The sequence below is a fragment of the Rattus norvegicus genome, chromosome 8, assembly GCF_036323735.1.
Source record: "Rattus norvegicus strain BN/NHsdMcwi chromosome 8, GRCr8, whole genome shotgun sequence".
NCBI classification, from domain to species: Eukaryota; Metazoa; Chordata; class Mammalia; order Rodentia; family Muridae; genus Rattus; species Rattus norvegicus.
Window position 1 is genome coordinate 14,185,542 of NC_086026.1, and position 15,300 is coordinate 14,200,841.

At 38.0% G+C, this 15,300-nt stretch overlaps 1 long non-coding RNA gene across 1 annotated transcript in view; it reads right to left on the reverse strand.

Moving 5' to 3' along the window:
* Positions 1–321: 321 nt before the first annotated feature.
* Positions 322–15,300, reverse strand: part of LOC108351649 (uncharacterized) — a 32,967-nt gene continuing 17,988 nt past the window's right edge. Inside the window, exons 3-6 of the long non-coding RNA XR_001839246.3 lie at positions 8,650–8,777; positions 7,120–7,209; positions 4,339–4,413; positions 322–597 (exon numbers count right to left, since the gene is read on the reverse strand). This is a non-coding gene — a long non-coding RNA (uncharacterized LOC108351649). The remainder of the gene's footprint in view (positions 598–4,338; positions 4,414–7,119; positions 7,210–8,649; positions 8,778–15,300) is intronic.

Sequence of the window (15,300 nt, forward strand, 5' to 3'; positions counted from 1 at the left end):
AACCTCAGAAATCATACTCTGTGCAAAGCTATAATTACCTAATCACTCCCTTATTTAACACGCCAACTTTTTCCTAGCCTATTTAAGGTTTCTGTTTCTTCTGCTGTTACCAAAACTGGTTTCCTCATTCTTTAAATATAATGAATATAGATTATCTACAGAGCTGATTCTGTTATTCATTGTTTCTACTCATTGCTTTCATTCATGATTTCTTGTCTTAGAATTTATTTATATATTAATTTATGGTTTACCATGTGGCTTCAAATGGCTTCATAGTTGCAGTCTCCTTGCCTTGGCCTCAGGGCTCGAATTTTACATGTGTGTTTCCATATCTGACTGTTTATTTATTTTCACCATATTTTTAATATGAGATGCTTATTTTCCTTTTAGTTTAATTTGTGAGAGTTTTTTGAAGTCTGGGATAAAGGCAGTTTACTTCTTTGTGAGTTTGCATTACTTTTCTGCCAGAAGAGGAATTACCTATGTAGATCACTTTCATTGAAATGATCATTTATCTGGTCAATGTGGAGATGAGGTATGACTCCTTGAGCACAATCTCCAGGTCATATTTCAAATGGATCTGCCACTTCTGATCAGCTGAAAAGAAGAAGGAGATGCAGCATTAGAAGGCTAGATTCCAGAAGCAATGGTTATGAAGAATTCTTCAAATCTCCTGAAAGATACCAATTCATAAACAAATGATTGTTAAATAGTTTCCAAGTCGAATCTGATGAAGGCTTTATTCAGGCACTCATAATAAAAGTACTTATCATAAAGAATCTATAAGCATTTAAGCTGACAAATATGTTCAACTCTGATTTGGTCACTGTGCCATACATATGAATCAATTTCACATTAGAAGTTGTAAGTACATATAAATATCTGTCAATAAAAAAGTAAAATCAATTTCACCAAACCAGTGTTAGCTGTGATGTAATCGAATGTATTTTACATGTGAGAAGGGCAGGAGTGTTTGGGAAGGTCAGGGCTGGGATGCTAGAATTTGAATGCAATGCATCTTGTTTAAAACTTGGGTCTTACCAGTGTGATGGCCTTAAGGAGAGCCTTTCCACTAAAACAGTCTAAGGGGAAGAAAGATTTGTTTGGTCTGGTAGTTTCAAAAGTCCCCATCAGTTCCAATGCTGTGACTAATGAGGAAGAACATTGTGGGAGAAGGCATATGACAGAGCAAAGCTGCTCAACCATGAGGTGACCAGGAAGCAGGGACAAGAGGAGGGAAGAAGATAAGCAATGTAGATTCCCTAAAGGCACATTCCCCAGTGACCTACTTCTTCCGACCAGGCCTCATCTGCATCTCCATTCAGGTATCATTCTTAAGGGGACCAAGGAGGTTCAGATCACTGCTTGCTCTTCCACAGAGCCTGGATACTGTTTCTAGTGCCCACGCAATGGCACACCACAGTACACCTGGTGCCAGGAGATTCAAGAGCACGAGGCACACATGTGACACACAGACACAAATGCAGACAAAATATCCATACACATAAAATAAATAATATAAAAGTAGAAAATGTAAAAAAAAACGATGCAGGAAGAGTAAAAAAATGATAAAATAATAATTTAGTCAGCTCTTAATCAAATGAATACTGTAAAAGTTATGGAAATGTGAGACAAAATGGCTTTGGGGCCAATGGAATTAAAACAACAAAGGAAAATTTATAAAAAGCACAAATTTGATTTACTGATTTAAAAATGTAGTGGCTTAGAAGAGTAGAAAAGTTGTCACACAGGAGTGATCTTTTTCTGTCCCTGAGTCTTTGCTCCCTTTGTGCACAGATGTGAGTGCGTGTCTGCTTATGGAATTTGCAGGTTAATTGCGTATCAGTCAGACTTGTCATTACTGTGTTGCAGCCTCTGGAAATCGGAGAGGAGGGGAGTTCGATTTTGTTTCTGCTTTCAGTGTGTGTTTAGCTGGCTCCAGAGCCCTGAAGTGAGGCAGTACATACTGGCAGGTAGGACATAACAGAGTGAGGCTGTGTCTCTTGGGGCAGCTAGGACGCTGAGAGAGACTAAAAATGTCCAGAGACAAGAAGGGTACAAAGCAGGTCTATCCTAGTGACTCACTTCTTCCAGTCAGACTCCGTTTCTTAAGCAGTGTCTCAAGATGGAGAGCAAGCCTTCATGAGGCTATGGGGAACATTTTATAGTAAAATCATAAGCCGGTAAAAATAAGTGAGCTACAAAATATTGGAATGAAACAATAAACAAAGTCTACTGGACATGACTTATAAAACCCTGACTCCCCTAACGACTAGCCTGCCTTTGCACTGGGTTTGTCTCAGGTCTACTCAGAACAGTTATAAAAATGGATTGCCCCTCAGAACAAAGTCAGATTTTAAAGAAAATATATTATAGAGATATTTTTATTTCGTCAAACATCACAATAAAATGATGACAAAAGATACAAATTATGCCTGAAAACTAAGAGAACAATGAAAAAATTTGAGAATATTTACTGTATTTTGATATATATCAAAATTTTTGGGATGCAATGAAGGGAATTGCAAGAATTTTCAGCTTTATAAGTTTATACTGAAGCAAGGGGGTGTGAAGATGGCCGGTAGGACAAGGGGGCCAGGCAGATGGCCGAGTGGAGAAAGGCATATACTATTATTGCAGAAGATAACAGCGTAGGTCCCAGGATCTAGGCTGAACTGCTCCCAACTGCTCCCAGTTCTAGGTGAAGCAGGCATAGTACCCTCTTATGGACACTGTGACACCTGTACTCACACATGCACATACCCTCCCCTGAACATATATATATATTCCAAACACCTACACACGTAATTAAAAATAAAATTAAATAAATCTTTTTGTAGAAAGTTTATATCAGGGCTGGGCATTGTAGTAGACACGTATAATCTCAGAAGTATAGAGACACAGGCAGAGGATTGGAAGTTTAAGGTTGGCTTGCACTACGTATCTCCTTGTCTCTAACAAAACAAAGCAAGGGGTTAATGTTTGAAAAAAAATTACTGATGGCCACTGAGCTAAGCATCTACCTTCAGAAGTTAGGAAAATAAAAACAAGTAACTCAGTAAATGAATAAGCATGGGGATAAGACATGTTTACAGAGTCTGTGGGGGAAGTAGTTATGGGTGATATGTTCGGTGGGAAGGAACTCTAGGGTGATATTGGGGACAGAGAGAAATGGTTAATACTAGAAATTATAGAAGGCAGAAAATTAAATATCTATGAATCAAGTGATTAAAAAAAGTGAGGGCAAGGACTATTTCCAAATTCCAGAATTAACCAGAATGCCTTTCTACTGAAAATTGACTACAAGTGAAGGGGCTGTCCTGTCTTGAAAGCACATCATTTTCTGTATAGCCAGTGCAGCAGGGCTCCAGGCAGAATGCGTTATTAATCCTTGCAATGGCTGTTCAAGACTTAACTTGTCAACCTTCTCCGTAAGCCCTGGTTTCATCTGTTAACTAGGCTACTTACTTTGGCATTGCATTTAAAAGTTTATCTATTCTCCAGGTTTTGTTTCAGATATGGTAATTTGACTTGTCACAAAACACCAAAATTTTAGTAAAACACACATTAATTGCCTGTCAAGAAAAGACAGTTTAGTATAGGATGTGTTCCAAACAGGCTTGGTGCCTATTATGGAACTGTAGCATTATTTTCCATGATTGCTTTTATTTTCCACAATAATTCAGGTGCATTTCATTGTCTAGCAATGACTATAATGCAGGCATATGGAAGGAGCCTGAAAAATATTGTTACATTTCACAAGCCCTTGTCTCCATGTGTGTCTCTTCTCGGTTCATGAATCTCATGTACAGTTGATTATAACTACATGAAAGCTGAGCTTCATAAATCAGAGTCTAACCCAAGGTTCTCAGAAGTTCCCCGAATCAAGGCAGGCTGGCAATCTTTGCATCAATCAATTAATGCTTCATTGGAGGTAACATGGTCTCAAAAAAAGCCAGTCTCAATCCAGTTAATAAAAGAATGTTGAAATAAAAACGTTATCAGAAATATAAAATGGGAATTGTTTTGGGGGATTCTATGGATAAAAGCTTTACAGGAATAATTGCTTTTTTTCTAAGAGGTGTTTCATGCCTGTCTAATCACATACAATGGGAAAACTAGTCAATAAGAATGCATTATTCTTCCATGTCCATTTGGACTGAAAACTCAACCAACTGTATCAAGCAGAATCTTTGTCTACACACAGTTGCTTCTTCCTGGAGATACAGAGACTGTTAAGGGCAAAACAAAAGAGCAGTGGGATTCTGGAAGATGATGGGTTGTAGAAAGGCCATTTCTAGAACAAGAAGTCAATTTTAGGATGTTATGTGTACTCACCTAGACTTCACTTTGTATAGATATTTGATGAAGAAAATCAAATCTGTCATCCATTACCAACTGAGACTCTAACTCCTCAGGAAAAACATGAGAACCGAGAATCAATAATCAGAAGGTAAACAAGATATTAACCGCATCTTGTACTTTAAGGTGTATGAGGAGTGAAACCAGGCATGTTTGTCAACATACTGCAGGGATTACAAGACTACCTCACAAGGGAGAGAATCAAAGACTCATTCAATATTCTCTAAACCTAATATTTCGGTTCTTTCCTTTTATTAACTTTTCCTAGAGTTTACATTATTCTTTAGTAAAAATGTTCATCAACAGAATGTAGTACTTTAAGGGTTGGTGCTGAGGTTGGTACTCTAGCTCATACTGTGGCTATCATATTTGCTGTATGGATTAGGCCAACAATAGGTGCTTCCTGTCAATACCTCTGCGCCTCCTATATTAGCACACAGATGTGGTTAGATCTTGACTACAAAGACACACACATTGACGTTTCATCTTCACTGGACACTACTGCGAGTTGATGGAAATTTTTGGAGGGACAGCATGCTAGTAGCCCTTAGGGAATATGGAACGATGCCCTTCCTTTGCTTCTTTGCTAGTTCAGTGAACATTCTGGTCATGGTGCTGCCTTGAGTATGCCCAAAGAGCCAAGCCGAGTGAGCATGGACTGAAATCTCCACAGCTGTCTTCATGAGTAAGTAGCCCATTGGGATGACCAGCAGGCATCCATCCTGCTTCAAAGTTGCCTATATTTATTCAAACCTGGATTTTTCTCTTAATGTGATGAAATTCAATTGTGCAGTCTGAATTCAACAACGTGTCCTCACAAATTCATTTTCTAAGTATTTATAAAGCTTCTGATGATCTACAACACAGTAGTGGACAGCACATCCTAAAGTGTCATTGGCAACATTGGTGAGACCTTCTATTTTCCATACAACAGTCTTCTCATATATTTTCTTCTGTTAAAACTGGCAATCTCTGCCCTTCAATTGGAAAGTTTAAACTATTTACATTCATGAGAATTATTGACATATTTAGATTCCTGTTCAGTTTAAGCTATAATCTAGCTTAATGTTATTTTATGTTTAATAGTTTATTTAACACATTATAAATTTCTTCTTTAATTTTTAATTTTCCTTCATCTTTTAATACCTAAGCAATGTCAGGTATGGGTTTCATCTTGTAGAGTGAGTCTCAAGTCAAACCAGATACGGGTTGGTTACTTCTGCAAGATTTGTGCCACCTCGCATAGAGCAGGCAGGGTAGTATTGGAAAATAAAGGTTTGTAGGTGGCTTGGTGTTTATTTTTCTCATTTTTAATTTTTAAAAGACTATTTAACAGTTATGCATTAAAGAAGCTTTTAATGTCAAGTAGAATAAAAACATATTTATAGGAAAATCACTGTACCAGGTTGTGTTTCCATTATCAAATGATAACTTAATAATATAAATCTATGAATCAGCTGTAGAGGAAGAATTTCAAAATATGACATTATTTGTAACATTGTAAATACATTTTTAAAATAAACATGCAAAGATTTAATGTTTATGTGTACTTCTGTATATGTACATGCACTGGTTTGTAGGTGCCCCAGGGGTCAGAAGAGGTCAACTGGAGTTATAGGATGCTGTGAACATTATCCAGTGTTGGTATTGGGAACAGAATTTGGGTCCTCTTTAAGGGCAGCAAGTTTTCTTAATCCATGAGTAATCTTCCAGTCTCCATTAATTATATTTTAACCTAAAATTCCTACTTGGTTCTTTTAAAAATATCCCAAGTATACATTATAATCTTTCATTTATTGATCAGGTTTTCCTTTCAGTTGTTGTGTTGTTAATGTTGTTGTTTACAGTGCTGGGGATAGAATCCAAGACTCTACCCATAATGGACAAGTGCCCCGCTATAGTCCCTTTGAGGGTGTCTACCTGTAAATACACTATATTTTGAAGAAGAGAAAATTAATATCTGAAAGATTTGGATCTCAAAAACATTGCTTATTTGCTTTGTTCCTTCCCTCCAGTGATACATTTCTGTGTGAATTGGTATGAATTCACATTTCACTGGACTTAATCTGTTCAAGTCACTAAGTGTTAAATATAAATTACCCATTTTGCCTTGAGCCTGGTTCAGCATGGTAGACCCAGAAGCAGAAAGAAACAAGAGTCCTCTAGGTAGTGCCTGTTACCATGAGGTTCCGCTTCCAGGTACTAAAGGCTCTATTTGAATTTGTTCTCCCTATTTAAATTAGTAGGAAGAGTTGTAGGGCAAATGTCCAATGGCATTGTCCCAAACATGCAGAATAGTGTACCAAGGTCAAGAAAATAAGGGTCATTTGACACTCAATGTTCTGTAGGTGGCATTTTCATTAACCACTTCCACCAATGTGACATCTTGTTCATGAGAACAGGTAGCATTACAGACTCTGGGTTAGGAATTATTTACTCATGAATCAATTTTTTCACCTGAGAATGATACCTTTCATTCCATAATTTAGAAGTATTCTGTAAGTAATGTCATCAGGACTCTTTTGAGTTCAACTCAGTATCCTTTGAATGTTTTGTGTAATGTCACAGTAGAAAGCTGTGTGTGTCATTCCTAGTTACCCCATAGATGGGTGAAAGGAAGAAATAATTTGTGCAAAGGGAAATCACAGAGTGTGCTGGCATAAGCTCCATTACCCCACCAACTCTACCTCAAAAGTATACAACCACTTGCACCATTCCGATGAGCAGTAACACACTGGAGGCAGAAAAGATTTCTACCTTCAGATTTTCTTCATGAAAATTGTTCTCACGTCTCCACATTGAAAGATGCTTCTTCTCAAGTAGATGTTTTATAGATTTTTAAGGCTGCTGAGGGTAAAAAAAAAAATCCCAGGTTGTCTTAGTTTCTAACCAACACTTAATTTTTCTCTTTGTCCTTTAAAATGATTTCACTTGGAGAATTTAGTTCTCAAATTGAAAAGTAGACTATTCAAAACTGAGAGCTGCTTTTACCTTTTGAAATGTAAGACAGACAAAAAGAAACAGAAAAAAATCAATGACATGAATGGAGACATACCTGCTAATGTTTCTTAAATATAGAGCAAAGAGGGTCTTCTGTAGCATGAGTTAGAAAAGGGCTAGGGAAAGAAGCTTGGCTATTGCCAGCTCATTAGCATTATCCTTAATGACACAGAGGACCACAAGAGCTGTAAGCTGAGAGTCAGAGGGTCTCAAATTCATTATCAAGTCCATCATCCACTTGCTGTGTGATATTAAGGCTTTTAAACACTGAGCCACAGTGACATCCAATGAGAAATGAAAGGGTTAAATCTCAGTGAATGAATAAACCTATACTCTGTAGCTTCCACAAAAATGTTCTTTCTGAATTCCACCTCACCCCTTACCCTCAATGAAGGCACTTATCTTAGTGTTTTATTCACAGAACAAACCTCACTCAGCTGGGTAAACTGAAGTCAAAGCAGCCATTTCACAGTAAAAGGCTGATCGTGCCCAGTCCTAAAGGAAAACACACTGCGGTGAAATTTTCTAGCCTCTACGGAGTGCTTGTGTTGTTCCAGGTACTGTGCTATGAGAGACATTTTCCTATAGTTTGTATTGAACATTGAATAGCCCCTTACCCAGTGCCCCTCACTGCTAACCTCCTCTGTGGCTTCTATTTACATGTCATTAAATATTCATGGTATTTCTGTGAAAATTTAGTGGTTACCTGATTGCTTCAAATCTATTCCTTCATGGTCTTTTCTGAGAGCCTTTGTCTACTTGTGTGTTTTCTAATACAGCTCATACTTCCTTGTGTTTTCCAAAAGACAGGCCACGGGCAATGTGAGCATAAAGATAGAAGAGTTATTTCTGACTGAATCACCTCATCAAAGGCTACCTGTTATATCAACACACAAAGTTCCTAGTACAATAGCATCCATGACTTTCAGGAAGATATGGTCTTTCATGGTCTGTCAATGAAGATAATCATCAACAGTCCTAGGGGATAGTGCAGTTCTACATGAGATCCAGAGAATAATTACTGTTTTTAATAAATATTCGCCTGACTCGGCTGGATTTTATAAAGCATTTCTGGATTACTGTTGTTGCTGTTAAACCCTGAAGATTATATATGGATGAGACATAGATGTAACAACTCCATCTGTAGTTATATTACCAAAAGGACTTGACATCAGGAAGCTGATTTTTTTCTCTTAGTGGAAGAAAGTATTTTTAAAATATGAGAAAACCTTACTCCCTTCTACATCTGCCTGAAAACCAGGGTTCCTGACAGGCCATACCTCTCACCTTGAATGTTGTCCATGTCGCCTTGAGATGTGTAGACTATATATATAGAAAAAAGCTTGAATATGGCTGATATTTGTAGGCAGTCTGACACACTCCGCTGTTGCTTTCACACATTTTTTTCCTTGAACCTAAAGAAAATAAGACATCAGCACTATTGTTGGAGAATCACTGCCAACCTGGAAAATTGATCTGCATAGCTGGCAGAATTGACTAGGCATGTAGTTGGGTGGAGCAGTCATAGCAACAAATCCACTTGGATGTGGCAGCATTGAATTTGTTTCCACGGTGCTCAGCTTGGTTCTTTTGTTCATTTCTCTGACATAATGCCCCACAAGCAATAACTTAAGGGAGACTTGTTCTGGCTCAGTTTGACAGGACATATTCCATTATAGTGGGGAAAACATGGTGACAGGACCAGTAAGCTAGCTACTCACAATACATCCACAGTGAGGAAGCCGAGGGTGGAAAGCATGTGAAAATGGGCTATAAAATATTAAATCCTGGCCCCAGTGACTGACTTCCTCTACGAAGGCTCCATCTTGTAAAAGTTCTACAAACTTTTGGATGGATATCTCCAATAGATTGAGTAGGATGTGAAATGGGGATTTCTTTCATTGCCTCAAGTCTAACAATTTTTGTGGGAAAAAAATTTTTATGTTCTATTTTTTGTCACTTTTCTAGAATCATATACATGTTCAGCCTTTAAATTCATTGAGAATATTTCTTTGGACTTTATTTTGATCTTTAGGACTTTGCAAATAAGCCAACTCTAAAAGCAAGAAGAGGGGGTCTAAACAGCACCAATATGCAGAAAGCTCATTCCTTACCTTGTCAGTATTTTGAAAATATATCTATTCTCTTGAGAGAGAGGGAGAGAGAGAGAGGGGGAGAGAGAGAGAGAGAGAGAGAGAGAGAGAGAGAGAGAGAGAGAGAGAATGTGTGTGTGTGTGTGTGTGTGTGTGTGTGTGATTGAGTTTTAAACTTGTACTTAGAATATAAAATTAAACGTTTGAAAGATAGTGAACATGATATTTGGAGACATGGATATATTAATACATACTATTTTGAAGATTTATTATTGCTCTTTTTTATGTGTGTGAATCTACATATGTGAGAGTGCAGGTACCCTCAGAATCCAAAAGAAGTCACAGGATTTATTGGAGCTGGAGTTGCTGGTAGATCTGTGACATGGGTACTAGGAACTACCCTTAAGTCTTCTGGAAGTGCAGCATGTGCCTTTGACTGCTGGGCCATCTCTCCAGGACATACTGTTTAATTTTAAAATCAGGTTAAGTGTACCAATCTCCATTTACATTTATTATTTATGGTGAAAACATTTTAAATTCTAAATAATTTCTTCCTTTTGAAACATAAAAAACATCGTTTTTTATCTATTGTCACCCACTGTTATTTTGGTCTTTAGGACTTTGCAAATAAGCCTATTATCACATACCAGAGCTCTTGAACCTGTCTGTCAGAAGCTTAGTTGATCAACCAACCTTTCCCCATCCTCCTCTTCCTATTGTCCTTCCATAGCCACTGGTCACTTGCCTGTAGTCAACTTCTGTCACTCCTAAATATGAATTCTTCATATAACAACAGATTTCCTTCCTTCTGGGCCTTTAGCCCGGGTAATACTGCAAGTCATGATCAAGAGTACACTTGGCAGTTTTCTTTGAAACTTTTCCTTCTTTCCCTTTTTTTCCTTTGTTCATTTCAATAGTACCAAAGTTTGGCATGTAATGACAGACAGCAAGAGCTCTGTTTACAAGATCCTGAGTACAGACTGAAGAGGAGGTCTACTAAATGTTTAGAGAACTCCAAAGTGTGTGCCACACAAAGCAGACAGATACCTGGGAGATAGCTACCATTGCTATCTCTATACATCCATAAATATGCAATTGTTTGGAAATATGCACTTTTAAAGATGTTTATCTAAGTACTTACTGGGTTATTATTATAAGCCAGGCATGATGTGAGTTTATTTACACAATTGTCCTATTTAGCCTTCACAAAGATCATCTGGCAGGCACTAATGTTTACCATTTTACTGAAAACCACATAACAGAATTTAGACACCTGGGACAGTCAGTAGCCAAATTACGGATCCAAACTCTAGGATTCTCTTTCCCACTTCAAAGTAGGGGTCTTCTCTGCAAAATAAGTCTTGTCTCATGAAAGGTCTCTACAGGTCGTGGTCAAGGTAAAAGCTTCATCCATTCCTTCTGCCGAAAGCACATTGCCTGCTGGCTCACTTATGCATCCAGTTAAAAGCCAAAGCAGATTAATAACTGAATGTTGTCAAAAATCACTGTATTGTAAATGGCCTAAAGAATCATGTACTAAACAAAAATAAGACAAATCTCAAGACTGGGTTTGCAGAAATTCTTTTCATGAAGAGAAACCATGATTTCTGCTTCTCTCCTGCTGTGTACACTTACTTTACTGTGTGTAAATCAAAATTATGCTGTTCAACCTCTACAGGACTCTAAAACCCACTAGTAGCAAAGGAGGTGCTTGGAGAGAATCCATTTATCCTGGAGTGCCAGTAAGAATCCCTGCGCTTCTGTGTATAGTTTGTACAGTGTTTATGAGACAGCCATGTCCTTGAGAGTGAGGGTAAGATATTAGAATCTGAAGGTGAAGTGCAAACTGGATGACTGGAGCAAGTCGGGTGGATCCTTAAGAAGACTTGGAGTTGGGAAAGTCTGCAGGGCGTGCCTTTAGTTTTCAAAGCATCTGTACATAGTGAAAGCAAAATGAAGAACAGTGTAGGTTTTTTTAAGTGTAGACTGGATTTTATGGTAAGATGTTTGTGAAAATTTAATGACACCATCTTTTTTTTCCCTGTGGCAAAGATTTGAAATCAAGGTCTAAGTGCTACCAAACTCCTAGTCACAGAATTTCAATTAAAGAACGAGGCATGGAAGTAATGATGGATAGCTGTGAAGTATTAACCATGTTGCCCTACAGGAACAATTTCATCAGTCTTTAGTCAAATACAGAGGCCAGTGAGATGGTTCACTGGGTAAGGCATGGCCACTAAGCCTGGAAATCTGAGTTTAATCCCTGTAACCCACAAGGTGGAAGGAGAGAACTAACCCCAGAAAGCTGTCCTGTGATGTTTATGCATGTAGACCTGTGTGAATGCATTAACATGCAAATAAACGACATTTCTTTAATTCTAGAGAAGATAGGATATATGAAAAAACTATAAATTTTCAGTTCTGCAAATACTTAAGAGTCTACTTTATATCCTAAGATATGTAGGTTCGATCTTGGTGCAGAAATGAAGAATATATGGTTACTACCATTTTGCATTTTACAGCCTAGTGGGGTAATTATAAAACAGAGTAGGTAGGGTGGAAAATTGTAGTATACTGTGAAAGAGTTTAGGGCTGAGAAGGAAAAATATCAGGCATAGATAGTTACGGGGAATTCTAGGAATGAACATCCCCATATACCACATTTTGTCATATGCATAATGGGTCCATCTTACGTATGACCTGTGTTAGAACTACTTCACCATGGCAACCATGTCCTTTCTTATGTTTCTCTTCCATTTTTCTTTTTCTCTTCATATCTCTTTAGCCCCATCACTTCTTGATTTCCTCTTGCATTTCTTACCACCAATTATGTTTCTTGGAGAGATATCATATATTTGTTTTTCCTCTCATCACAGTGTATACTCCCCCTGGTGACAAAACTCTTAAATTTCAACTGTCTGCTAACAATATAGACTCAGCATCCTTTGTTCTTTTGTCTAAACTCTATTCTTATGTGTCAAGCTCTGCTTGATTATCCCACCTATTCATAAACTTGATATGTTCACAATCATATTGCTAAAATATGCTCTCCTCCTGAAATACTGCCCTATAATTGATATCATTGGCCAATGAGCTAATGAAGACAGGAGACTGAGTGACATCCTAGCCTTATCTCACTCATTTGTCATTTAGAGTCAGTGAGACCTATGGGTTCCACTTCATCAGCAAGTTCTTGGCTCTACCATTTGTTACTATGATAGTGTTTAGAGAGAATATCTTGTGTATTGTATAGATGCATTGCCTGTCAATAAACAAACAAACATGAATTACAGTTAAGAGTAGATTAGAAGGTGGGATAGACGGGAGGCAGAAATAATTCTGGGATAGAGCCAGGTGGGGGAGATTTACTGGGAAGATGTGACAAGAGGGATGCATGGTACGTCAGCACCAGTAATCAGTCATGTGGCAATGAAGGGTAAAAATACATAGGTTAATTTAGTTATGATCTAATAAGAGAAAAGCCTAGCTATGTGTCCAAGGAATTTGAAACTCTATTTTGAGTCTGAGTCTTATTCTTATGGGGCTGGGAGGAAGAACCAAACCAAATTCCTACAATGCTATCCTGTTGCCTGGTGTGAGCCCTGACTAACCTTGTTCTTCTCTGTCTTCCTGTGATAATAGTTCAATGATTTCAAATCAAACTGTCGCAAGCCAGTGTTTATCCTGAATATGGTGAGAAGTCACAGGAGCATGCCATTCGGGGTAGCTTGGGACCTAAACTCTTGCCCATCTTTTTGGCCCTCCTCAGAACCTGCTTCAGCTCCATCGTGGTCTTGCCTTCATCTTTCAGGGCCACAGACATATTATACTGATAATGATTGACAACTTAGGTTTGAGTCTCAGGTAAGCTGGAGTAGAGTCTATGCCTTTTAAATTTAGCTGTATTTTTTCATGAAAAAGTTATATATTCAAATCACACTTAACACAATTTTCATTAAGGAAATGCAGATGAAAACCACACTGAACTATTATCACAAGACTCAGTTGCTGTGAGAATATGGGGCAATCAAGTCTCAACATGGATTGTGGGATGTCAGATAATAAGGAGATTTTGTAATATTTATCATAAAATTCAATATATTCTTTCTTAGTAATTCTACTATTAATTATTTGGTTTACAACAAAAAACACATGATTTTTGCAGCTTTATTCATAATAGCTCTGATGCAATTTGTTCAGGCTTCATTCCATATTATTGTAGTTTGAATGTGAAATCCCATCCTTAGGCTCTTGTCCTGGAGGCTGTGAAACATTTATGAGATAGAACCTTGCTAAATGGTATGAGTCATTGGAAGATGATGTGTTCTAGCTGCTACCACGTCCTGTGTTCTGTCTGCTTGTGGGTAGTCCATGCAGTGTCACCAAGCCCCTCCCATTTCTGTCCTAATGCCCTTCCTGCCATAAGAAGCAGTTTTCCTTTGAACTGCACTCCAAAAACAAACGTTAAAATGCTCCTTGTCAGATGTTTGCTAATAGCAACGAGAAAAGTAACTAGAACACAAATGAATAAATGATCTGTCAAATTTGCTTAAGAGTTCATCAAATTAAAAAAAAGGTGAAAGTCTAAACGGATATTTTTACTGTTTGGGAGCTATGTCCATTGATTAAATAGTAGCATACATAATGTCTCAAATAACAATAAGAATGTTAGTAAATGTTAGGATGAACATTGTGGTATATTTCTACTGACAACAGTATTCGGGAGTTTGAAGCCAGCATTTGGTAAATACTGAGACCCAGCTCAAATCCCAGCCAAATAAAAGAAACTTATTCTTGTTGTTTAACAGAAGGTTTGCACTATTTAACTATTAACCATCTCCCGATCCTCTCACTGCAGCCTTGGGTGGTCACCATTCTATTCTGTTTCTTTGAGTTCAATTATTTGAGATAACAAATGTAAGTAGGAAAAATGCCCTATTTATCTTTCTTTTTTTAATGGACATTTTTAAAATTTCCATTTCAAATTTTATCACTTTCCCAGTTTCCCAAACATAAATCCCCTATGCTATTCGCCCCCTCTGCTTATATGAGGGTATTCCCCCACCCACCCACCCGCCCATACCTTCCCACCTCCCCACCCTGACATTCCCCTATATTGGGGGGTCTAGCCTTGGCAGGACCAAGGACTTCTCCTCCCACTGGTGCCCAACAAAGGCCGTCATCTGCTACATATACACCTGGAACCATGGGTCTATATATGTGTACTCTTTGGGTAGCGGTTTAGTCCCTGAGAGCTCTGGTTGGTTGGTATTGTTGTTCTTATGGGGGTTGCAAGCTCCTTCAGCTCCTTCCATCCTTTTACTAACTCCTCCAATATGGAACCCATTCGCAGCTCAATGGTTGGCTTTGAACTGTGTATTTGTCATGCTCATGGCATCAACAATATTGTCTTGGTTTGGTGGCTAAATATATATGGGCTGGATCCCCAAGTGGGGCAGGCTCTGGATGGCCTTTTGTTCAATCTCTGCTCCAAATGTTGTCCCCATATTTCTTCCTATGAATATTTTTGCCCCTCCCTTCTAAGAAGGACTGAAGCATCCGCATTTTGGTCACCCTTCTTGAGTTCATGTGGTCTGTGGATTATATCTCAGATAATGCAAGCTTTTGGGCTAACATTCATTTATCAGTGAATGCATACTATGTGTGCTTTTTGCGATTGGGTTACCTCACTCAGGATGATATTTTCTAGTTCATTCCATTTGCCTATGAATTTCATGAAGTCATTATATTTTAATAGTAGAACTCTGTTGTGTAAATATACCACATTTTCTGTTTCCATTCCTTTGTTGAGGGACCTCTGGGTTCTTTCCAGCTTCTGGCTACT